The 24,261-nt window shown below is 51.4% G+C and overlaps 1 long non-coding RNA gene across 1 annotated transcript; it reads right to left on the reverse strand.

Annotated features, from left to right (window-relative positions):
• Positions 1-433: 433 nt before the first annotated feature.
• Positions 434-15,751, reverse strand: LOC132343108 (uncharacterized). The gene is made up of 3 exons (XR_009491792.1): positions 15,325-15,751; positions 10,878-11,003; positions 434-10,378 (listed from the first exon to the last, which is right to left on the reverse strand). It is a non-coding gene; the product is annotated as an uncharacterized lncRNA (long non-coding RNA).
• Between the last annotated feature and the right edge of the window lie 8,510 nt (positions 15,752-24,261).

The following is a 24,261-nucleotide window of genomic DNA, read 5'->3' on the forward strand; positions in this document are numbered from 1 at the left end:
CCGGCTCCCTCCCCACGGAGAGTCCTAGCAGGGGGATATAGAGACACTCTGTGGCCAAAACAGGTGTCCCTGGGGCATACCTGAGTGCCCTCATTCCCAGAGGGTGGAGTCCAATAGGTGCTGACCTCACAGAAGTGCTGGAAGCCAGGAGTTTCCTTGCAGGGATGTGTACGTCTCTCATGTAGAAAAGGTTTCGGTGCTTATAAAAATCACTAAGATAGAAGTCTCTCTTTGAGACTCTGAAAGTGGGGAATAAGGGCAATGTGTGAGAGTCACAAGGGCGGGGAAGGACAGAGGTGTTTCGATTCTTTGTTCTTTGTTTGACTCCAGGCTCCGTTTTTTTCTAATTGCTGTAGGCAAAGAGGTATCTGTGGACACTAGGGGAGAGGTCCCATAGACTGTGGACCCAGGCTGGGCAAATCCTCCGTAGGTGGGCAGAGACAGTGCTGGTGTGGGTGGGATCCTCGTGGACCAGCCCTCACCCATCCTATGCTGACATGTGTAGACTTGTATTCTCTCTTTCTGGTTGAGCAGCTTCCCCGAGGCATGTGGCCACATTCATGAACACATGTCTGCTGGCATCTCAGACACTCGGCACCCCCACTGAAGGGCAGGTCTCGGAGTGCAGACCCTCCAAGGGCTCATGGGCCTAAGGGTGTGTTTAAACAGGGCTTTGTGTTTGTGAGCTTTGAGGCTGGGTTCACAGCCCCAGAATCCTGGCTTCTCGTTTCCTCAATATTTCGAAAGCCCTGGTCCAGTGTCGCCTTATTTCCAGAGCAGCTGAGGAAGAATCCGCTTGTGCTCATTCCTACGTACATCATCCTTGTGGGGAAGATTTAAACTTTTCCTCTTGTCTCTGGTTAGGAGTGCTGTGCTGGGCTCAGTTGCTGAGTCGTGTCTGGTGTTTTGCGACCCCGTGGACTGCAGCCCACCAGGCTCTTCTATCCATGGGATTCTCCAGGCAGGAATACTGGAGTGGGTTGCCATGTCCTCGGCCAGCGGATCGTCCTGACCCAGGCATTGAGCCCATGCCTCCTGCATCTCCTGCTTTGTCAGGCAGCTTCTCTACCACTGAGCCACCTGGGAAGCCCTTGGTTAGGGGAGGGGAGTGTTTTACTTACTTCCTCACCCTAGTGCCTATATCCCCCTTCCAACCAAAATCTTGCATTTCCTTTTCTTCTTTTTTCTAAACTCCAAGAAATGCACATCCTTCCTCTTCCTTTTGAGTGATCTCCCTAGGGCTCCTGCAGTCCAGATGTCAGCGTTCATGTCACAGTCTTTTCAGTCTCAGGTCCAGAATGTTTTCAGCTAAGCTGGCCGTGCCACGTGGCTTGTGGGATCTCAATTCCTCAACTAGGGATTGGACCCAGGCCACGGCAGGGAAAGTGCCAAATCCTTTTCACTAGAGACCAGGGAACTTTCTTGTTTTAGACATTTCTAAGTTTTAAAATGTAAGACTAAAATTCTTGACCCGTTAGTATTTCTCTTTCTGATGGAGTCACCCGGAAGCATGATGTTTGCTTTATGAAATGGCTGCATTCCTCCAACATCGGGTTATTTTGTCCCCAGCTGCCCCAGCCTTCAGTGCTTTTGGAATTATTTGTCTTTACACTTCATTTTTTGAAAGAATCACATTTTCAGTATTCATCCTTCCTCAACCAACAGCCAGATATGCCTTTCCCTTTATCTGAACGTTCTTTTATTTTCTTCAAAATAGTATAACATTTTACTTATGGAAGTGCTTATAACTGGGGTGCCTGTTGCTGCTTCAGGGATCATGAGGTAGGTCTGGCTCTGGCCCCGCCCCTGCTGTGCATTGAGTAACTCGGTCCTGAGGGTCTAACTCCTGCAGTGGCCCCTCAGAGTCAGGGAGGAGGTGGGCTCCGCCAGTCTGGCTGAGCCATGTGGTCCCCACAGCTCCCTCCAGGGTCCCTGATGCCTCCGGGCTGCCCAGACCCTGGCGCGCAGGCCACCGCCGACTGGACGCTCTCCTCTCCCCTCTGGGGACGAGCCCTGTCAGTGTAACTTAGGTCACCTTGCTGATGGGGCAACAGGAATGGAGATTCAGTGGCCACAGTAGCCAGGGGGAGGCAGCTCTGCCTGGAAGGGGAAGGGCTCACTAGGTGATTTAAACATTAGAGCACTGTTTCCCCCTTATCCTGACAACCTGTTCATTGCCCAGCATTTACAAAAGCTGTTGTTGTTGGGTTGCTAAGTTGTGCCTGACTGTGACACCATGGGCAACAGCATGCCAGGCTCCCTTGTCCTTCACTGCCTCCCAGAGTTTGCTCAGATTTGTGTCCATTGAGTCAGTGATGCTGTCCAACCACCCCATCCTCTGCTGCCTCCTCATTTGACTTCAATCTTTCCCAGCATCAGGGTCTTTTCCAGTGAGTCAGCTCTTCTCATCAAGTGGCCGACAGAATAGAGCTTCAGCTCAGCATTAGTCCTTCCAGTGAATATTCAGGGTTGATTTCCTTTAGGATTGGCTGGTGTGATCTCCTTGCTGTCCAAGGGACTCTCAAGAGTCTTCTCCAGCACCACCATTCAAAAGCATCAATTCTTCAGCACTCAGCTTTTTATGGTCCAACTCTCACATCTGTCCATGACTACTGAAAAAACCATAGCTTTGACTATATGGAACTTTGTCAGCAAGTGATGTCTCTGCTTTTGAACATGCTGTGTAGGTTGGGCATAGCTTTCCTTCCTTCTGAAAGAAGCAAGTGTCTTTTAATTTCATGGCTGCAGTCACCATCCACAGTGAATTTGGAGTCCAAGAACAGAAAATCTGTCATTGCTTCCATTTTTTCCCTTTCTTTGCCATGAAATGATGGGATCAGATGCTATGGTCTTAGTTTTATAAATATTGAGTTTTAAGCCAGCTTTTTCACTCTCCTCTTTCACCCTCATCAGGAGGCTCTTTGGTTTCTCTTCACTTTCTGCCATTTAGAGTGGTATCATCTATGAGGTTGTTGGTATTTCTTCCAACAGTCTTGATTCCAGCTTGTGCTTCACCCAGCCTGGCAATTCGCATGATGTACTCTGCATAGAAGTGAAATAAGAGGTAAACAGAAAGTAAGTCTCCGGGGATGGTATCCCGAGAGGGAATCCCCTGGTGTGCTCACAAGCGCTGTGGTTTATGTACAGGATGCACAGTGCCATGAGGGGGTTGGTGACCCCATCCCTTGGTGGCCCTGACTGAGACACCGCCTGCCCGCTTTCCTCAGTTAAGCACCCATCCTGCTGCTGTCCCCCTGCCTCCAAACAGGCTTACCAGCCTGAGCTTCCCCCTGGTCCCCAAAGAGCAAGTTCCCTCTTGTTCTAATGCCTCTGAGCGCAGAGTGGGTGTCCTGCCCCCGGTGGGGCCCAGTCGGGTGTTTACCTTGAAAGGCAAGTCCTGTGCAAAAGTGACGAGCTCCCTGGCATCACCCAGGGTTGTGGCAGGAAAGTCACAGGTGGGGCTGCAGGCACAGGAGCTGGGGATACCAGATGTGAGTCCCTGAGCCAACTCAGACCTTCCTGGGGGACTGGTCTGGCTAATCTGGGCCTTGGGGGAGCATCCTCGAAAACTGCCAGGGTGCTAGATGACTTGGGGTGTTCAAACCTGCTCCCCACACCATCCTCACCTGTAAGGTGAGAGGCATCCCTGGCACAGGAACTTTGTGGGGCAGGATAAGTCCATTTTTGTGTTGATTTGTTGATTTTGTGTTGTTATTTATTGATTTGTTTAAAGTACTCTGCCCTAACAATGTGAATTCTTTGCCAAATCAACTCTTGTTTATTCAACAAACATTTGTGGAGGGCTGAGTGGGAACCAATGCCAAGAAGGGTGAGGCTTATGACCCAATCCCGGGAAGTCCCTGGACCAGCAGGCCAGGGAGGGACATGCAGTTACAAAAACATACATAAAAGTTAGAGCCCTTCAAAGAGGCTTCCCTGCATCCCATTGAGCCTGAGAGTGGCCCACATGCCCCAGCCTCCGGCTCTCTCTTGCCCCAGTCACCCCATGTGATCCCCAGAGAAGGTGGTGGAGGAACCTTCACACACAGAGTCTGCTCTCTCCTTTCAACTTTCTGCCTCCATTCCCAGAATTACCCGAGAATCAGGACGCTTCTCTGGGAAGACTCTAACCCCAGACCAAAGAGAGGGCAGGCCAGGGCCCAGGATGTAGCACCTTCTGTTCCCGGGAGATGCCCTCCCTCCACGGGAGTTTCCGAGAGGCATCTCAGAAAGAGTGCTTGGGACAGAGGGAGACTCCTCAGCTGTTCCTGGGGGAGGCAGGAGCTGGGAAAGACCTTCTTCAGGGGCTGCTTGAAATGGTCGTTGAGGGGGAGGGTCCCTGGGGGTCTGTCGTGTGGCAGAGAGGGGCCCTGGCCCTGGAAGTACCGCTGAGCCTGGAGGAGCCAGTGCTCCTGGGACCACCTGAGGGTCTTCGGGGAAGCAGAGGATCTGGTTGGGGCGCTCCTGTGACCGCAGCTGCATCAGTTACAGGTTCCATACACAGCTCCTGTGTGTGGACATGTCTGGTGTGGACTGAGGGGCTGTGGTGAGGCTGGGCACGTCTGACAGTACTGTCGGGGCATCAGCAGAACCAGGCAGCCCAAACCCCCAACTGTGCAGACAGCATCATCCCAATTTCCCTTTGAATGCACACCTGCCTGCATGCTAACTCGTTTCAATGGCGTCTGACTCTTTGGGACCCACTGGCGTGCAGCCTGCCAGGCTCCTCTGTAATGGGATTTCCCAGGCATGAATTCTGAAGTGGGTTGCCATGCAATCCTCCAGGAGATCTTCCCGATCCGGGGATCGAGCCTGCATGTGCTTATAGCTCCTGAATTGGCAGGCAGGTTCTAGTGCCATCTGGGAAGCCCCTTCCTTTTGAATCCATAGAAATATATACTTCCAGAAAAGCTAGACGAACATAGAATGTCATCAGGAAGTAAGTCTGAGTCTGGGAACTAAAGGTTTTTACAGTTTCTTCAACTTTTTTTCCTGCAGAATTTCTACAACAGTCCTGTGCTCGAGTAATCAGAGAATACTGTGTTCTTTAAGAATAAACAGCAATTTTTATTAGGTTAGAGAGAGCGGGGTTGATGGGATGATAGGGACAGTAGAATGACCCCTCCTTGGCTATCTTAGGCTTCCCCAAGGCCCCGGGGCAGTGGGTGGAAGGGCTGGGGCCAGGCTGAAATGCCCACGGGCTCTAAGTGCAAAGCCCTGGACCTTTGAAGGCCATCATGTCCCCCTTCTGACCCATCCCTGGCCTTTCCCAGGGGAGGGCTGTGGGACCCTGGCACCACCATGCTGCCTTTCCTGGGTGGAAGGTTATCCCAAGACCATCTGGAGAAGAGAGAGAGCTCCCAGGGGCTCCTGGATGGTCACCAAGGCTGAGGGGCCATCCCTGAGTGACTCAGCTGAGGGCTGCAGCCTGCTGGGCTTGACCCTGCACACAAAAGAGGAGCACAGCGTGTCTTGCTCACTGTCCAGTTCTGCAAAGGTTGATCCGCTGCAGCTGGGGACTCACCGTGCACTTCTGTGCTCAGATAGGAATTAGAGACGTTAACGGACTCTGTGTATCCGGACAAGCAGCCTGTCAGATGATTAGATGCGTGACTCAGGAAGAATTTCACTGACCCCAGCTGCTTGCGTTTTCCCACACAAAGAAAAGCACCCTCACCCTTAACTTGTGATATATCTGTTCTCTGTGGCAAGCAGTAGAGTCACCTTCGCCCAGATGTATCCTTGACCATCTGTATGTGCCAAGTCATTTCAGTCGTCTCCGACTCTGTGACCCTATGGCCTGTACCCCACCAGGCTCCTCTGTCCATGGGATTCTCCAGGCAAGAATTCTGGGGTGGGTTGCCATGCCCTCCTCAGGGGATCTTGCTAACCCAGAGATCCAACCCAGGTCTCTTACGGTTCCTGCATTGGTAGGCGGGTTCTTTACCACTAGAGCACCAGGAAAGCCCACCTGTACTCCTGGCCAGAAGCCCCACGAACTGGCCTCCCCCATCTCTTGGGACGGATTCTCTCACTCCATCATAGCTCTCTCACTGTGTGGTTTTTTTTTTTTTGTTAACTGCATCCCCCCAGAACACTCCCCCAATGCCACCCTGTTCAGAGGCTCACTCAGCCTTGAGTGGGGGTGAGAAGGTTCAAGGGTCTTCCCGTCCTCCTGGCCTAAGAAGATTGGCCCTCAGCACCAGGACACTCCAGGAGCACAGATGCCCCTCCTGTCCTCCCCCTCCTCACCCCAACCCTGGGGCAGTGCTTTCTTCCTCTGCATCCTCATTTGAACTCTGACCTCCTCTCTTGATAGAGGCTTCCAGGCCCAGGGCTAGAATATACAGGCCAGAGGCCACCAGGTCTGAGATGACTGAGGGTCAAAGTTTAAAATTGGGTATTTTCCCACAAGGGGCCCCGAGGAGGGCTGTGAGCAGGTAGGGCAGGTGCCCTGGGGACAGGTCCAGAAGCCTGGGCATCAGCTGGTCAGCACACACCTGAGGGTTCAGGTCCCCACCTTCCGGAATGTGCCAGAGTCAGCCTGAGGGGGAGGTCCACAGGCTGAGAGCAGAGCCCAGCCGGCTGTTCAGGCTTCATGGGAACCCCAGGGGACTGTCCACACTGAGGCTGGGACCCTTGGGGTGGGAGGAGGGAGGGAGAGAGCGTGCAGTTCCCTTCTTCGAGGGGTCAGTAAACAGGGGTGTTTTGTTCTGACGAGGTCCCTGCTCTACCACGGGGTCAAGGTCAGCCATTCGCAACACGGTGGGTTCTCTGTGAAGGCTGCTCAACAGCCATGGGTGTCCCTGGGACAGAGGAACAAGTGTTTACAGAGCTGGCCCCCCAGCCCCTCCCCACTTTGGAGGTGGCTGCTTCTGATGTATTTGCTGAGTTGAGTCCAACTGTTTTACGATGTCATGGATGGTAGACCATCAGGCTCCTCCATCCCTGAGATTTCCCAGGCAGAATCCTGGAGTATGTTGCCATTCCCTTCTCCAGGGGTCTTCCCCACCCAGGGACCAAACTTGCCTCTCTTGCTGGGTAGACAGATTCTTCATCTCTGAGTCACCTGGGAAGCTTTTGGAGGCAGACTGCTAAATAAAGGAGGGGAGTAAGGCTTTCAGAGAGCACTGAGTCCCACCTGCTTCATAAAATATTCACACTAGTCACAAAACCCCGGTTTGTTGCCATTTGGCACAAAATCTCGGGACTTGACTGGTGGCATGTGAATGGAGTCCCCACACTCCTTCACTCTGTCGGGGTCTAGCCCCAGCAGGATCCAGGGATACCCTCAGATTGACGGCCTAGGCGATAAGGATAGCAAAGTGGAGAGCAGGGCTTGATCTTCCTTCAGATCAGATCAGATCAGATCAGATCAGTCGCTCAGTCGTGTCTGACTCTTTGCGACCCCATGAATCGACAGAACACCAGGCCTCCCTGTCCATCACCAACTCCCAGAGTTCACTCAGACTCACATCCATCGAGTCAGTGATGCCATCCAGCCATCTCATCCTCTGTCATCCCCTTCTCCTCCTGCCCCCAATCCCTCCCAGCATCAGAGTCTTTTCCAATGAGTCAACTCTTCGCATGAGGTGGCCAAAGTACTGGAGTTTCAGCTTTAGCATCATTCCCTCCAAAGAAATCCCAGGGCTGATCTCCTTCAGAATGCACTGGTTGGATCTCCTTGCAGTCCAAGGGACTCTCAAGAGTCTTCTCCAACACCACAGTTCAAAAGCATCAATTCTTCGGCTCTCAGCCTTCTTCACAGTCCAACTCTCACATCCATACATGACCACAGGAAAAACCACAGCCTTGACTAGATGAACCTTTGTTGGCAAAGTAATGTCTTTGCTTTTGAATATGCTGTCTAGGTTGGTCATAACTTTCCTTCCAAGGAGTAAGCGTCTTTTAATTTCATGGGTGCAGTCACCATCTGTAGTGATTTTGGAGCCCAGAAAAATAAAGTCTGACACTGTTTCCACATCTATTTCCCATGAAGTGGTGGGACCGGATGCCATGATCTTCGTTTTCTAAATGTTGAGCTTTAAGCCAACTTTTTCACTCTCCACTTTCACTTTCATCAAGAGGCTTTTGAGTTCCTCTTCACTTTCTGCCATAAGGGTGGTGTCATTTGCATATCTGAGGTTATTGATAATTCTCCCAGCAATCTGGATTCCAGTTTGTGTTTCTTCCAGTCCAGCGTTTCTCATGATGTACTCTGCATAGAAGTTAAATAAACAGGGTGACAATATACAGCCTTGACGAACTCCTTTTCCTATTTGGAACCAGTCTTTTGTTCCATGTCCAGTTCTAACTGTTGCTTCCTGACCTGCATACAAATTTCTCAAGAGGCAGATCAGGTGGTCTGGTATTCCCATCTCTTTCAGAATTTTCCACAGTTTATTGTGATCCACACAGTCAAAGGCTTTGGCATAGTCAATAAGCAGAAATAGATGTTTTTCTGGAACTCTCCTTGATAAACACAGAAAGCCAATAAAGCTCCTGTGTTCCAAGGAGTCATCCTGAAAGAAGAACAGAGAGAACAGGAGGGAAAAGGAAAAAAAAGAACAACATGGGGAGAGCAAGCTTCCGTGAGTGAGGCCCATAACTTTATTTTCAAAAGGAACTTTTATACCTTCACTTGTACATAAAGGGAAATGAAAGATGCAAAGTCATACAGAGTCAGCCCAAACATTACATCTGTTTTGTCTTTATCAAAACCAGGATTTTTTCTGCATAACTTTCCCATAAACAATGTTGTGTACAATATCTTCTGGCCTTGGAGGCATGTGGACATTTTATGACCCTTTTTTGATAAAGGCTGCTCAGCCAGAAAACTTATTTTCCCTTGAAGTGTTTTTTCTTTATATTTCTCCCAGCCTCAGAAAATACTAAACAGAGTTACATTCTCACGGAGCAAAGGTGCAGTGGGTCGCAACAAAGAAAGAACCAATTAGCTCAAAGGTCTGATGTGGGTAATTCCAAGGCTGCTGCTTGTTTTTCTTACATTCCAACTACGTTAACCAATCACTCCCAGGTTCACAGTGGATAAGGGATATGGGCACTCGGCAGCAAGCATTGGCCCGATAATGAAGCCCTTTACCAGTACTATCTATTCTAATAATTGTTCACCCCTTAAAGGACTCTATGCTCATTAGGACTTTTAGAATGTTTTGGCTTCCCGTGCCTTTCAAGGTTGCGGAGTTGTGAACAATCATGTGTGTTAATTGCAAGAGTATGGTAAACCTGTCAGGCAAGCTAGAACGCCAACAGAGGGGTTAAAATAGAAATATTCCTTTTGTGTCCAAGAGACTTCTTAACTAAAGCCCTAAGTTGACTTTTTCCAGAGAAAAGAGGTCGGGGATGACCTCCTGTTAATGTCAGAAGAGTTGGTGAAAGGCACAAAATAGTAAGGCAGACAGATTCTGGTTTTGGGGTAGATGCTCGAGCAGGTTCAGGGGGTCCCTTGAGGCCCGATCTGCCTTTGCCTGTCAGGTCTCTTCCGCATGACCTTTGTCATGGGTGGGGTCTCCCGTGGAGGCTCCCGGCATCACTCCATCGTTGTTGCGCATGGAGTATCGGCCACCCAGTTGTCATTTCCTTGTTGGATTTTCACTGGCTCAGCTGATAAAGGGTTCAAAAAAGCATTCAGAGGCTGAAAGAATGTGGAGATTGTTTGCTACTAAAGGAGCAGATGGGATTCCCTGGTGGCTCAGATGGTAAAGAATCTGCCTGCAATGTAGGAGACTCAGTTTCCCTCCCTGGGTCGGGAAGAACCCCTGGAAGAGGGAATGGCAACCCACTCCAGTATTCTTGCCTGGAGAAGTCTGTGGGCAGAGAAGCCTGGCAGGCGACAGTCCATGGGGTCACTAAGAGTTGGACAGGACTGAGCGACACACACACAAAGAGGAACACGTGGACCCGGAACCAATGACGTGGCCTTGGGCCTGAAATAGTCATCCCTCCTGCACGTCTCTGGCTTGCACTCTGCTAGGGGGAGGGGAGGTGGGTGGGAAGGCACTTGTTGGGAGCAGGAGGTCATCTTGTCTCAGAAACCAGACTAGGGACAAGACAGGGGCCTTGACAGAATGGCCAGCCGAGGGAGCAGCCCAGCCTCCTGCCTCCTCGTCCCCGTGAGGGCTATCCTGCCAAAAAGCTGAGATGTCTGGGAGGCAGGCAAGATCTTAGTTTTTTGTATGTCGTGTTTTAAGCCAGTTTTTCATTCTCTTTTTCAGTTTCATCAAAAGGCTCTTTAGTTCCCATTCGCTTTCTGCCATAAGGGTGGTGTCATCTGCATATCTGAGATTATTGATATTTCTCCCGGCAATCTTGATTTCGGCTTGTGCTTCAACCAGCTCAGCATTTTGCACTATGTACGCTGCGTATAAGTTAAATAAGCGGGGTGACAATATACAGCCTTGACGTACTCCTTTCCCAATTTGGAACCAGTCTGTTGTTCCATGTCTGACTCTAACTGGACAGGCCTTCTAGGCAGCTGCTCTCGGGGGTGGTCGGGGGAGGCGGAATACCATTCTGAACTGGGCCCCAAGTTGGCAGGTGTGAGTCAGCATGCCTGGGGGGCCTGGTCTGAGGGTCTGCTCAGGGTGAGGGAGACTCATATGTGGGTGATCCCCCAGGCACATATACACCTGACCAGGTCTCCTCTCAGCTGCCCGTGCCCTCTGTTGGAAGAGGGGCCTCCTGGTGATGGTCTGCGGTGGGGGATCCGTGGAAACAGGGGCCTCCAGCCCTACCCTGTGTTCCTGCCTGGAGAATCCCAGGGACAGGGGAGCCTGGAGGGCTGCCGTCTATGGGGTCGCACAGAGTCGGACACAACTTAAGTGACTTAGCAGCAGCAGCAGCAGCAGCAGACCTACCCTGGCAGCCTGTGCAGGGGGCCTGTGCCACACGGTCATTCAGGGGTCCAGGCAGCCAGAGGCCCCTCCAGCTGGTGACACTGTCGTCATCAGAATCACACTTGGGCCTGAAGGAGTCTTTTGGGCCTAGAAAAGAAAACAACAGTCTCAAAGGCCCTTGCTGAATCATTTAACTTCAGAGAAAACAAACAGAACTTTAGGTCCCGCCCTGATGCTCCAGGCCGGTTGCATCTATCTGGGACTTATCACCCCCTGTCCAGAGACCTTCCACCGCCTACACCTGCCCAGAAGACTTATCACCCCCTGCCCAACTACAAATGCCATCTCAACTAAAGAATACCCAAAACATCCCGCCTGATTAACGTTTCCCTTATCGCTTCCACAAACCTCCCTACAAATATGGAGCCTCCCTGGTCCCTCTGGCTCTCAGCCTGGTGCTTAGGCCGACTGTCGCCCCTCCTTGCCTGAATGAAGGTAACCTACTTCTGTTGAGCTCGTCTTTCCTCTCTCTGCCTCGGCCTGAACTATACCTTACGTTCTTGGTGCCGAAACCTGGAAGGGGCGAGGCACTCGGCTCACTCCCTCTCACTCTCCCTCACTCTCATGTTTTCCCTTTTCCGGGAATCCGGGAGCGCGAACATCCTCCGAGCTCACTTTTCTGCCAGGGCTCAAGTTCCCCTCCGGGACACTAGTGCCTTCGTGAGGGGTTCAAGCCTTGGCCTAAGGCTTTATTGGTGCTTTGCGTACCCCCAGGCCTCGGCTCTACCCCCTTTCCCTCTCTCTCTCTCTCTCTCTGATGACCTCTGGAATAGGGAACTCCTTCCATTCGACTGCTCTACATGCAACACTCCACTCAAGCCGGCCCCTAGATTAAGGTAAGATCCGGACGGTGTTCAGGAGGCGCCCTAGAACTCAGTCCTCTCCGGGTCCCGGGGACCCCCAGCCCAGGGGCACTCTGTAGGTGACGGTGGGGGATGCTCCACCTCAACACAGAGCTCTCTTCTCATAACTCCTATTGCGACTACGGGTGAGGACTCAAGCTCTCAATAGGAGCCTCTGCTTGCCTTTCAATTATGGGGTCTGGCCAATCCATCCCAAAAGATTCCCCTCTGACCTGTGTTCTCAAAAATCTCAAACCACTGTCACTCACTGAACTCAAAGCTAACCGTTTAAAACAACTCTGTACACAGATTTGGCCTCAATAATAATTAGACAATCAAGACCGCTGGCCTGAAGTCAGCACATTTGAGTTGAACATTCTTCAAAATCTCATCAACTTCCTTAAACAGAATGGCAAGTGGTTGGAGGTCCCATATGCCCAAGGCTTTTGGGCCCTTTGGAGCAGGCCCTCCCTATGCAAGGCCTGCTCCACCCACGAGGTCCTTCTATGCACCTTGTCTCCCAAGCAAACGGGCTCTTCCTCAACTAACCGCAGACCGCGACTTTCCGCGCCCCTTCTCTACCTGCCACCCGCCAACCCTCTCCTTCCCCTTCATCCAACTCTCCTACTGGCCCAGAAACCTCTCCTGACGCCCCTCGACCCCGCTACTCCATCTCCCCGACTCCCCCTCCCCCCTTCCTTCCCCCACTGCCACACGGTCATGTACCCAACATGATCCCCTGAGAGAGGTGGCAGGACCAGAGGGCCCCACCTGAGTCCACGTACCATTTTCATTGTCAGATATGAGCCAGATAGAAGAAAAGTTAGGATCGTTTTCTGAAAATCCTACCAGACCCAGGAAAGAATTCCTGAGACTCTCCCAGGCCTATAACCTCACATGGAGTGACGTCTATTATATCCTAAATGCCACTCTCACCCCTGATGAAAAAGGCCATATCTGGCAAGCTGCAAAAGTCCATGCTGATCATTTACATAAGCAAGACTGGGAGAACCCAGGTGCTGATGAGGCGGTGCCTCCGTTAGATCCCCACTGGACTTACCAGCCCGGTGACCCAGGTATCAGGAGAATCATATGATTACCTGCATTCTAGAAGGGATGCAGAAAAATACTCATATCCATGTCAATTATGATAAAGTCAGGAAAATCTCCCAAGGGGCAGACGAAAATCCAGCTTTATTCTCGGCCCGCCTCACAGAGGCAGTCCAGAAGTATACCAACCTAGATATCACCACCCCTGCTGGCTTACTCTACCTTCACATTCATCAGCCAGTCCGCCCCTGACAATCAGATGCAAGCTTCGACAACTAGAAAAGGGCCCTGAGACCCCCCAAAGAGACCTTCTAGAAGTAGGCTTCAAGGTGTTCAATAATAGAGAGGAGGAGGCTAAGAGAGAAAAGGAACATGAGAGAAAAGCTAAATATGCCTTTTTGGTGGCAGCAATTAAGGGAAGAGATCAACCTGGCCCAAGTCATGCCCAGAACGAGATTTAAGACCCGCCCCTCAGCCCCGGACCCTGCTTCCGATGCAACCAGTTCAGGACACCGGGCAAAGGCATGCCCACACCCACGGTCCCCCCAAAAGCATGCCCAACCTATGGCCAATGGGGACACTGGAAGATGGACTGTCTGCAGGGACGCCCTGGCAACTCTGGGGAAATCCCCACTTCTCCCCAGAACCCCAGCCCAACCCTACGAGAGTTGTTCCAATGATGGAGCCCAGGTTCCAGCCCCCCGGCCTGTGTCCCAAACATGAGCTCAGAACTTAGGGTAGATGGGGTAGTGGCTGGAAAAAAGACCTTGTTTATAGTAGACACCAGAGCTGCTTTCTCTCTCTTAACTTCCTACTCTGGCCCGACTCAAGACTCAGAACTCACAGTCAAGGGGGTCTCTGGAGTTCCCCTAAGGCCAAAAATCAGCCCTCTATTACTCTGTCAATTTGGAAAACCGACCCTTATACACTCATTCCTCATAATGCCTCAGTGCCCGATGGCACTCCTAGAGAGAGGTTTGTTATCCAAATTGGGAGTATTTATGACCATACCCCTCTCGATACAGTCTCTATATTCTGCATGCAGATGGCACCTGGACGGTCCCTATCCCTCACCCTGACCTTCCCTTGGATCTACCCACCTCAGACCCCCAAGTCTGGGACACTGATCACCCATCCATAGCCAAACATCATCCCCCAGTCCACATTACCCTAAAAGACCCCTTGACTATAATTACCCAACAACAGTACTCTCTCACCCCGGAGGCCCACAAGGGACTTAAGCCTATCGTAGACCATCTTCTTCAAGCCTCTATCCTAATTCCTACCCATTCACCACACAACACCCCTACTCTGGCAGTAAGGAAGTGACCAGGATCTGGTCCAGAATCCTGAACCAGGATCTGTGAAAGTCAATGAGGCTTTTCTTACATCGACATTCCCAGTAGTCCCTAACCCTTACACCCTTCTGTCCGCCATACCCCCGACTGCAACCCACTTCACGGTATTAGATCTCAAAGATCGCCTTTTTCACCATCCCGCTCCACCCCCTCTCACAACCCCCTTTCACCTTCACCTGGCAAGATCCCGAGACTCACGTTTCCCAACAACTAACATGGACAGTTCTCCCCCAGGGGTTCAGAGACAGTCCCCACTTTTTTGGACAGGCTTTACAAAAGGACCTAGAGACACTCGACCTAGCCCTGAGTCATCTCCTGCAATACGTAGATGACCTCCACCTTTGTAGCCCAACCCGAAAACTCTGCCTCCAACATACTGCCAAACTCCTTGGGGCCCTGGGATCCTGGGGTTATCGGGTATCCCAATCTAAGGCCCATATAGCCCAGACCATCATCACCTACATGGGGCTCTCCATATCCCATCAACAAAGAACTATTCCCCCAGATAGAATCCAGGCCTTGATTAACTGTCCACTTCCAAAAACGAAAAGGGAGCTCCTGTCTATCCTCGGCCTCCTCAACTTTTTCCGTATCTGGATCCCTAACTTCCCCCTCATGCAAACTGCTCTATGAGGCAACTAAAGGATGTCCGGATGAGCCCCTTTTTAACCCCTCCTCTCTGGCCAATCCTCTTCGCCAGCTCACCCAGAGCCTCCTCCGAGTGCCAACTCTCCACCTGCCACATCACACTAGACCATTCTTTCTCTTTGCACACTCCAACCAAGCACAGGCCCTGGGACTTCTGTGTCAGCGGGCTGGAGACACCTGGGTTCCCATAGCCTATCTATCAAAACAGCTGACATGGTGACCAAGGGCTGGCCTCCCAGTATACAGGCCATGGCTGCTATCGCAGCCCTCGTACCCGAAGCAAATAAACCCTCTAGGCATGCCCCTTTAACAGTCTGTTCTCCACACACCTTCGGAGACTTACTATCACATCTGGCTTTCCTCTCCCTTCCCCCTTCCAGGGTACAGGTCCTACATACTTTTCTCCTCGACCCTCAGCTCTCATTCTCCCCTTAACCCCGCCAGCTTATTACCCACGTCCTCTACAACAGACTCCCTCCTACATAGCTGCAGCCTAACAGTAGATCTTACCCAAAACCCCTTCCAACATTTAACAGATCAGCCCATCCTAGACCCAGACACCCCACACTGGTTCGTTGATGGCAGCTCTCAAAAATCCCCACCCTTTGCAGCAGAATATGTCATCATCCAAGGGGACCTTTGTCACAATCATGGAACACAGACAATTGAAGCTTCACCTCTGCCACCTCACACCACCTACCAACAGGCAGAACTGATAGCTCTCACCAGAGCTTTGAGTGTGTGAGTGTGAAGTCGCTCAGTCGTGTTAGACTCTTTGCGACCCCGTGGACTGTAGCCTGCCAGGCTCCGCTGTCCATGGGATTCTCCAAGCAGGAATACTGGAGTGGGTTGCCATTTCCTTCTCCAGGGGATCTTCCCAACCCAGGGATCAAACCCGGGGTCCTGCTTTGCAGGCAGACGCTTTATCCTCTGAGCTAAAAGGAAAGCCTTTAACTGGGAAGCCACCAGAGCTTTAACTCTGGCTAAAAATCTAAGGGTTAACATCCACACAGACTCCAAATATGCCTATAACGTACTTCACTCAAACATCCTAATATGGAGGGAAAGAGGTTTCCTAACCCAAAAGGGACCCCCCATTATTAATTCAGACCTGATCCACAAACTCCTAGAGGCAGCACTCTTAGCAAACAAAGCCGCCATCCTCCACTGTAGGGGCATCAAAAGGGAAGTGTCGTATCAGCTACAACAACTCTGCAGACCAGAAGGAAAGGAGACAGCCCTGTCCCATCCTTCCCTCCAGTCCCCTGTCATCCTAGCTCTGACTCCACCCGACCCTCCCTCCACCACAGAAATCCTCTCTTATCTACACTCACTTTTTCCTCCCTCATCCAAGACACTCCGACAGTTCCTCCGTAACCACTTCCCCATATCCAATGCTGACCAACAATATTTAGATAACCTTACCTGCTCCTGTCAAACATGTCAATGTACTAACCCCAATTCCAACCTTAAACCGACATCCTTTCCAACCCATCAGATGCGAGGCAGCCTCCCAACACAGGACTGGCAGATAGACTTTACGCATATGCCCCCGGTCCGGAGAGTCAGATACCTCCTGGTCCTTGTGGACACCTTTTCGGGGTGGATAGAAGCATTTCCCACCACAAACACAAGAGAGGGAGTTTCATGAGTACCTGCCATAAGCCAAATGGAAGAAACATATGTTTCTATCCCATTACCCACTGGGGGTACTCAGATGGGGGCGGGGTACTAGATCAAAATCGGGAAAAGAAACAAGAACAAGTCATCAAGAACATAACTTCCAGGTTACAGGCGACCCCTGAGCCTTATAAACGCCTAGACCTCCTTTCCCAGTTACGGCCTGTCCTAAAACCTCCCTCTGGCAACCAACACCTTACCCGCCTTCTCAACTCTTCCTTCCAATTCTTCCGTACACACAACACACATCCCAGTCTTAGATATGCATGTCACTGTCTCCCTCAGTGTCATAACAATTCCTTTACCTTCAACCTGGCCTTTACAGGGCAACTACATCTCCCCTTCCCAACAAAAAACTGCACAACCCACTGGGCCAGTCTCTGACAATGCCCTACTCTCAGCCTCTTCAAACCTAACCTGTATCAACTACTCTAGTCCCAACTACACTGGTCTTACAAACTCCGCTCCCTCCTTCTGTTCCACTTGAGTTCTCTGGAACAGCACAAACAATTGCACCAATCCGGGAATCCTCACTCTCTGCGGGACCTGCACATATTCGTGTCTCCCTTTGGACCCCCTGGACCTTGCATCTTGGTCTTCCTGACCCCGGGCCTAACATTCCTCAAAGAAGAAGAGGTAGAATAAAGAGTCTCCCCACAAGGGGAACTTTCCCACAAAAAAGACCAGCTGTCATAGCCCCCTCCTGATTGGGACTGGCAGAGCAGCAGCCCTAGGCACCGGGATTGGAGGCAGCTCAACCTCTGCCCAATTCTACTACAAGCTGTCCTAAGAACTTAATGAAGACATGGAGCAGGGAGTGGGGTCCTTCATTTCAATCCAAAGACAAATTAACTCATTAGCTTCTGTGGCTCTTCAAAATAGGCGAGCCCTGGACCTTCTCACCGCAGAAAAGGGAGGGCCCTGCCTTTTCCTAGGAGAAGTGTGCTGCTATTTTGTTAATGAAATGGGCATAGTCCAGGGCAGAGTCAAAGAACTTAGAGACAGAATTGAACGCCGCAGAAAAGAGTTACAAAACCTTTACAGTCCCCGAAAGCAGTTCCCTTGGTTGCTCCCTCCTGGGACCACTGGTACTTATCATTCTATTCCTCTTATTTGGACCCTGTTTCTTCAATCTCTTTCAAAGGTTTCTCCAAGAACGGATTCGGGCCATCTCTCGAGATCAGGTCAACACCATTCTTCTTCTCGAGAGCCTCACCCCAAGCTCAGAAAAAGGAGACCCTGGGCCCTAGGACGATCCTCCATTCCAGACCCAACTCGTTGCCCCTATCCAGCAAGAAGTAGCCAGAGAGATACGGCACCCTTTTTCCCATTTTTTTAAATGATTTCAGGTCTGGAATGAAGGAGTCTTTTGGGCCAAGAAAAGAAAACAAGAGTCTCAAAGGCCCTTGCTGAATCATCTAACTTCAGGGAAAACAAAACAGAACTTTAGGTCCGGCCCTGATGCTCCAGGCCGGTTATATCTATCTGGGACTTATCACCCCCTGTCCAGAAACCTTCCACTCCCTACACCTGCCCAGAAGACTTATCACCCCTGCCCAACTACAAATGCCTTGTCAACTAAAAAGTACCCAAAACATCCTGCCGGATTAACTTTCCATTATCACCTGCACAAACCTCCCTATAAATATGGGGCCTCCTTGATCCCTCTCTGAGCTCAGCCTGGTCGTTGGGCCGACTGTCGCCCGTCCTTGCCTGAAAAAGGTAACCTACTTCTGTTGAGGTCGTCTTTCCTTTTTCTGCCTTGGCCTGAACTATGCCTTACAGGGCCTGCCCTGGCTGCACGTGTCGCTGTCATGTTGCAGGGCAGTTCACGGAGGAAAGGGAGCGCCCGGGTCACTTTTGCCCCGTGTCTCTTCCAACCCAGATCTACACCTTTTTCTCAAAACAGACTTCGACACAACTTGCATGTATCATTTTCTTTTTTGTCTTATGTTCAATCTTTACTTAGACAGCATTGAGACTCTGCAGAGCAACTTGACCTTGGAGCTCAGTGTGGCTGGAGGTTGCCCCAAAGCACCCGGTGCTGTCCTGATGGGCTCACCGTGCACTTCTGTTAGCCCACCTGCCCCATGACGGTGGTCACTGCCCTCGGGCTCAACTTGACCCACAGCCGGGCGCTCTCACAAACACGGGCTCACGTAGGCTCACATGGTGCATGCCATGGAGCCACGGGGCTGGGAGCAATCCCTGCCATCCTGGAGTCAGACAATGAATAAAGCTCCAAGACAGGTTTAGAGTTAAAATTGTCAGGAGAATTGTAGAATTTAATTATAGAATTAAGCACTGCTGAAGAGCAGAGGGCAGTCCACCACTCATAAACACAGGAGACCACATCAGATCTGAGGACAGTGCTGGTGTGATCGACCCTGTCCCCTGCCTGTGCATCCCTGGAGCACCTGGTCACATGTGGCTTTGTTCTTCAGGTCTGGACAGCGGCGATGCTGTGTGCTGCTCACCAGCTGCTGCTGCTCCTGGACCGCACGGGGGGAGGTGTCCAGGAGCCATGCCCCATGCTGGCCCACACCTCACAAACCTGGTGGCCACAGATTTGTTTCAGGTGGGTCCAACCCCACTCCACAGGCAGGCATGGTGGCCAGCCCTCCCTGGGGCAAAACCTTCCTCTGTGGCTTGGCCCAGAGGAGAGGGGCCCCTAGCTTCAAGGGCTGATCAGTGGCCAGAGCTCCCTCTATCATCCTGCAGGACACACAGTCAGGGCAGATCACAGCACAGCACTGGGGATTCAAGGCCAGAGACGCCCAGAAGACTCACGTTTCTCTTTCATTAGAGCTAAAGACTTCTGACTTTCTGATTTGTGTTTCCTTTGAGGGGCTTCAGGTTAACCTGTCCTTATGGTGGGAAAAGTGGGATTTGGGTTTCTATTTCAGGTCTGAGTCCCAGTGGTTGGAGGGATAGAAGACACTAGAGCCTCAGGACACACAAAAGGAAACCAGAGCTGGAGGAATGGGCCCCCACTTGCTGGCCAGGGAAAAGGGGTCGTCAGGGCTGAGGTGCTCCGTGAGGTCTCCTACATTCCTCGGGCTGGCTGCTGCTACCATCCTGCCCTGGCCATCACCCCAAAACCTTTCTTCGTCTCTCTTTCCTCCTCCAACTCACCCACCGGACATCTGATGCGCTTTCCCTGCCAGGTTTTATTTTGACACATTCCTTTGACCAGTTTCCTTAGGGGAGCCTGGAAAGCACATCTCCCGCCCGCCTCACCCCTAGCCCCACCCCCGCCCCCCTCCTGCCATCGCCCAGGGCGAGAGCATGATGAACCTGTAAGTTACTGAGCCACCCTGCAGAGGGCGCCAACGGCACAGGTGTGGAAGGGTTTCCAGAGACAGGGAGGCCTTAGGATGGGGGTCTAAAAAAATCCACCCTGATCCACCAGGATACATTGGGATCACGGTACATTGGAGTGTCAAGATCACAGGGAAGAAATGTGGAGCTTGGCAACCTACTGCAAAAGCAGCAAGTTCCTCCTCCTCCTTCAAACACAAATGACCAGAATCAGGGTAGTAGCTTGCCTGGCCCCTTTTTGCCATTTCCACCCTGTCTCTCCTGTTTCCTCCAGCAGTGGCTTGGAAGCCAAGCCTTGGGGGCAGGGAGCAGCAATGGCTTTAATTAGTGAGTAATTCTATTACCTCCTGCACCACATTCCTGGCCCTCGCGGTTTAACCTGGGCAGTGAGCTTCCTTGTCTCATTTGCCTGCAGCTTAGATTGGAGACCACGTACATGGTTTAATAGCTTATTTCTTAGCGCTTTTCCTAATTATATGCTAAGTCGCTTCAGTCATGTCCAACTCTGTGTGACCACATAGATGGCAGCCCACCAGGCTCCGCCGTCCCTGGGATTCTCCAGGCAAGAATACTGGAGTGGGTTGCCATTTCCTTCTCCAATGCATGAAAGAGAAAAGTGAAAGTGAAGTCACTCAGTCGTGTCCGACTCTTAGCGACCCCATGGACTGCAGCCTACCAGGCTCCTCTGTCTATGGATTTTCCAGGCAAGAGTACTGGAGTGGGGTGCCATTGCCTTCTCCTTCCTAATTATAAGACTGTTGCAAAAGGGGAAACATCTTCTACGACCCACAAATCCAATTTCCCCAAGCCATTGATATAAATGACTTTTAAACTTCGATTCCTGAGAGAATGGCATTTAAATTGACAGAGAATTCCTGCATCGTCTGGGTCTGAGTATGTGAGTACATTTTAGCCCAAATGTCCTGAGAGTCCAACATCCACAGTCTTGCTTTCCAAAAAGGAGCAGAATGTGCAGCTTTAACCAAGGGCCGTGCATGGGGTGGCTGGCACAAGGCACGTTTCCTCACACCCAGGCAGGCCCCATCCCTCCACAGGGAAGCGTGTCACTCTGCCCCATTACTCAGCCTGTTGGAAAGGCCTGGATGTGAAGAGATTGTGTTTTAGGGTGTGACCTCCACTCACCGGGCCAATTACCCAGCCCACTCCTGAGTCACCACTATGGTGACCTCCTTTCTACTGCGGCAAAGACGAGCCAGGGTACTGAAGACTGTGCTTCTAGAAGCTGGAGTGTTCCGAGGACTTGCTCCTACAATTTCTCTTTCTGCAGAATCAGGAAAGAATGAAAAGGAATTGCCACCAAATCCCAAGAAGCAAAGTCCACCAAAACAGCGCACACCAGCCACTGCCTCTGCTGAGGGGTTTGAGAAAGCACCTTTAAGAATCTCCAGCATCAGGATTATGGCACATACACCTTCTTAGCCCCTTCATGGATCCCAGCCCTGTCGTGGTGAAGGGGCTTGTGTAACTCAGTGAAGCTGTGAGTCATGCCACATGGGGTCACCCAAGAGAGATGGGATATAGTGAAGGGTTCTGACAAAATTGATCGAATGCAGTAGGAAATGGAAACTCCTCCCAGTATTTTTGCCATGAGAACCCCATGAACAGTATGCAGAGGCTTAAAGATATGATACCAGATGAGAGCCCCACCCCACCCCACCCCTAGATCAGAAGGTGTCCAAAATGATACTGGGCAAGAGCAGGACAAGCAGAGTGCAATTACTAAAAGCTCCAGAAAGAATGAAGAAACTGGGCCAAAGTGGAAACGATGCTCAATCACTTCGTGAGCCACTCGGGCAGCCACAACCTGGGCACATGCCCCGGGCCTTTCCCTACAACCACACCCAGCCCCCAGGGGGCAGTGGTGACTGACTTGATACTCCAAGTTTCTGGACATAAATCAGGTCCCAGCAGAAAGTGAACCAGAAGACCAGGACATCTGGAAGCTGACCCCCATCCCCACCTGGGGACCCCCTTGTCTTTCTCCTGGTCCTGCCCCTGCCCATTCTTGCCCTCCTTTCTCCTCTCCCTGGTGTGCAAGTGGGGCAGAGGGGCAGGATCACGGGGCTACCAGTGTTATCCTAACTAGACACTCCTGTGAGAAAGTCAGCCCTGAGCTTCTGAGGGGGGCAGGGGCAGCTTGTGAGTTATCCTGGATGATCTGGAGGGGTCTCTGACGGGGACTCGAGCTGAAGGCCATGTGGCTGGCCCCCAGCTCCTCCCCAGGCTCACCCTAGAGTGTGGCAGGAAAGCTCGTTCCAACCTGGAGCTCATGCACACCAAGAGGGGCTCTCTAAGGAAATTAACACAAAATCACCTGTACAAGTCCTGGGATCAGAAGCAAATGCTTATTTGGAATGAGAAAAGAAATCACACATTTTATAAAGCATCCAAAGTATCCAGGAAGTAACAATATTTTAAGATTAACTGACACTACAGACCACTCTTTTTTTTTTTTTTGGCTGCATAATTTCACTGTCTCTTCTTTGGTGGCCTCTTCAGATTACCACACAAGAGCACACAGAAATGTCATTCTTATGAAAGCACAAGCCAGGCTGGAACAAGACGTTTATGAGGGACCAGGACCGGCTTGGCCTGCTGGGGTGTGAAACAAGTGCCTTGGCTCCCTACAAACACAGGAATTTCAGAAAATTCTAGTTTTGAAAAGTCTCACACAGAAAGAAAGATGGGCGGCAGGCGTTGGGGGTGGGGGTGGAGTTGTGCAGTTATAATTGTGTCTGATTGCATCGTGGAGAGCAGTCCCGGAAATGAAATGTGTGTTGACCAGCATGGACAACTACCACGGCCTCTGCCAACAATCTCACATCTTATACACCTCAGCTGACGCTGCCAGGCACCGAAGGACACGGGTCCCTTTCGTCCACCCCTTGAACCACACATCTCACAGCTTCCTGTCATGAAGCCAGAGAGCCCGCCCAGAGCAGGGGGCATGTAGGGAAGAAATCTGTACCTGGAGGCCAGAATGAATTGCAAATGTAGTGGTTTAAAACAACAGCAATTAATTTTTTCACAAATCTGGAGGCCAGAAGTTCAAAACCAGCGTAGGGTTAGTGCTTCCTGGAGGCTCCGAGGGAGAACCTGCCCCAGGCTTCTTCCAGCTCCTGGTGGTGCCGGCGATGCATGCTTCCTGGGCTTGTGGCCACGTCTCCACACTCTCTGCCCCGTCACCACATAGCCTTCTCCCAGTATCCAAAATCGTCTCTCCTTGTAAGGACATCAGTCATATCGGGATTAAGGCCAGACAGGATGGTTTCGTCTTGACTACATCTGCAAAGACCCTGACTCCAAATAAGGTTCCATTCACAGGTCCGGGTGGATATGGATTTGGGGGAGTACCATTTACCCTTGGGCTTCCCCGGTGCCTCAGCAGTAAAGAAACCTCCTGCAATGCAGGAGCTGTAGGAGACGTGAGTTCGATCCCTGGGTCAGGAAAATCCCCTGGAGGAGAGCATGGCAATCCGCTCCAGTATTCTTGCCTGGAGAATCCCATGGACAGAGGAACCTGGTGGGCTACGGTGCATGGGGTCACAAAGAGTCAGACACGACTGAAGGGACCAAGCACATACGTTTTCAACCTCAGCTCACCATTCCTCTCCCAGATAGATAGCAAGACCCTCATTGATCTTAGAGACACTAGCACACCCATCAATAGACCTATCAAATCAACTAAATGTGTCGTCAGGTCAATTTGCTCTTAACCAGGTCTCAGAGATGCTCTGGCCCAGACTGAGGCCTCCTGACACGCAAGCAGACTGGAGAGAGACAGGGGTCAGGATCACTGCGGTTACACATATTCACCAAGTTTTACATCATACGCGATGCCCCAGGCCTTGGGAGCGTCTGAGACCTGATTGTCAGAACCACATAGTATAACCACCTCGGCCCACTGGATAGGATGTTTCCAGGAGATGGTGTCCACCCTGTGTTCCAGCTCAAACCCCCTACACACAACTTCTAGACACCGAGAGTGGATGGTTATTCCTATACAGCAGGTGCGATGGGCCCAGATCCTTGCAGGGCAGCACAGATTCCAGGTCAAAGACCCACCTCAGTCCCACACCCTGAAGCTTCCCCGAGAGTCTGCTGCTGGTCCCTCGACCATCAGAGCTGAGACCATCCCAGGCCTCTACGCTACAGTGGAACTTTCCAGCCCTGCCTCATACCACATTGCTGTGGGGTCAGCTCTGGGCTCTACAAGGAAGGCACACCCAATTTTTGGTCAGTGGGTGCTCAGCCTGAAGAACACGCTTGGCAGTGCCCTACAGATGCCTGACTGATGTAACCACGTTAAGATCCAAAGACCCATGGACACCCCAGACTCAGTCCTGCTTAAGAGGAGATTTACCATCCTCTTTTATTCACCCTGGGCCAAGAGAAAGGCAGAGGAGGGGACTCAGCCTCCAGGCT

The sequence above is a fragment of the Bos taurus genome, chromosome 19 (genome assembly GCF_002263795.3).
Source record: "Bos taurus isolate L1 Dominette 01449 registration number 42190680 breed Hereford chromosome 19, ARS-UCD2.0, whole genome shotgun sequence".
Classification (NCBI taxonomy): domain Eukaryota; kingdom Metazoa; phylum Chordata; class Mammalia; order Artiodactyla; family Bovidae; genus Bos; species Bos taurus.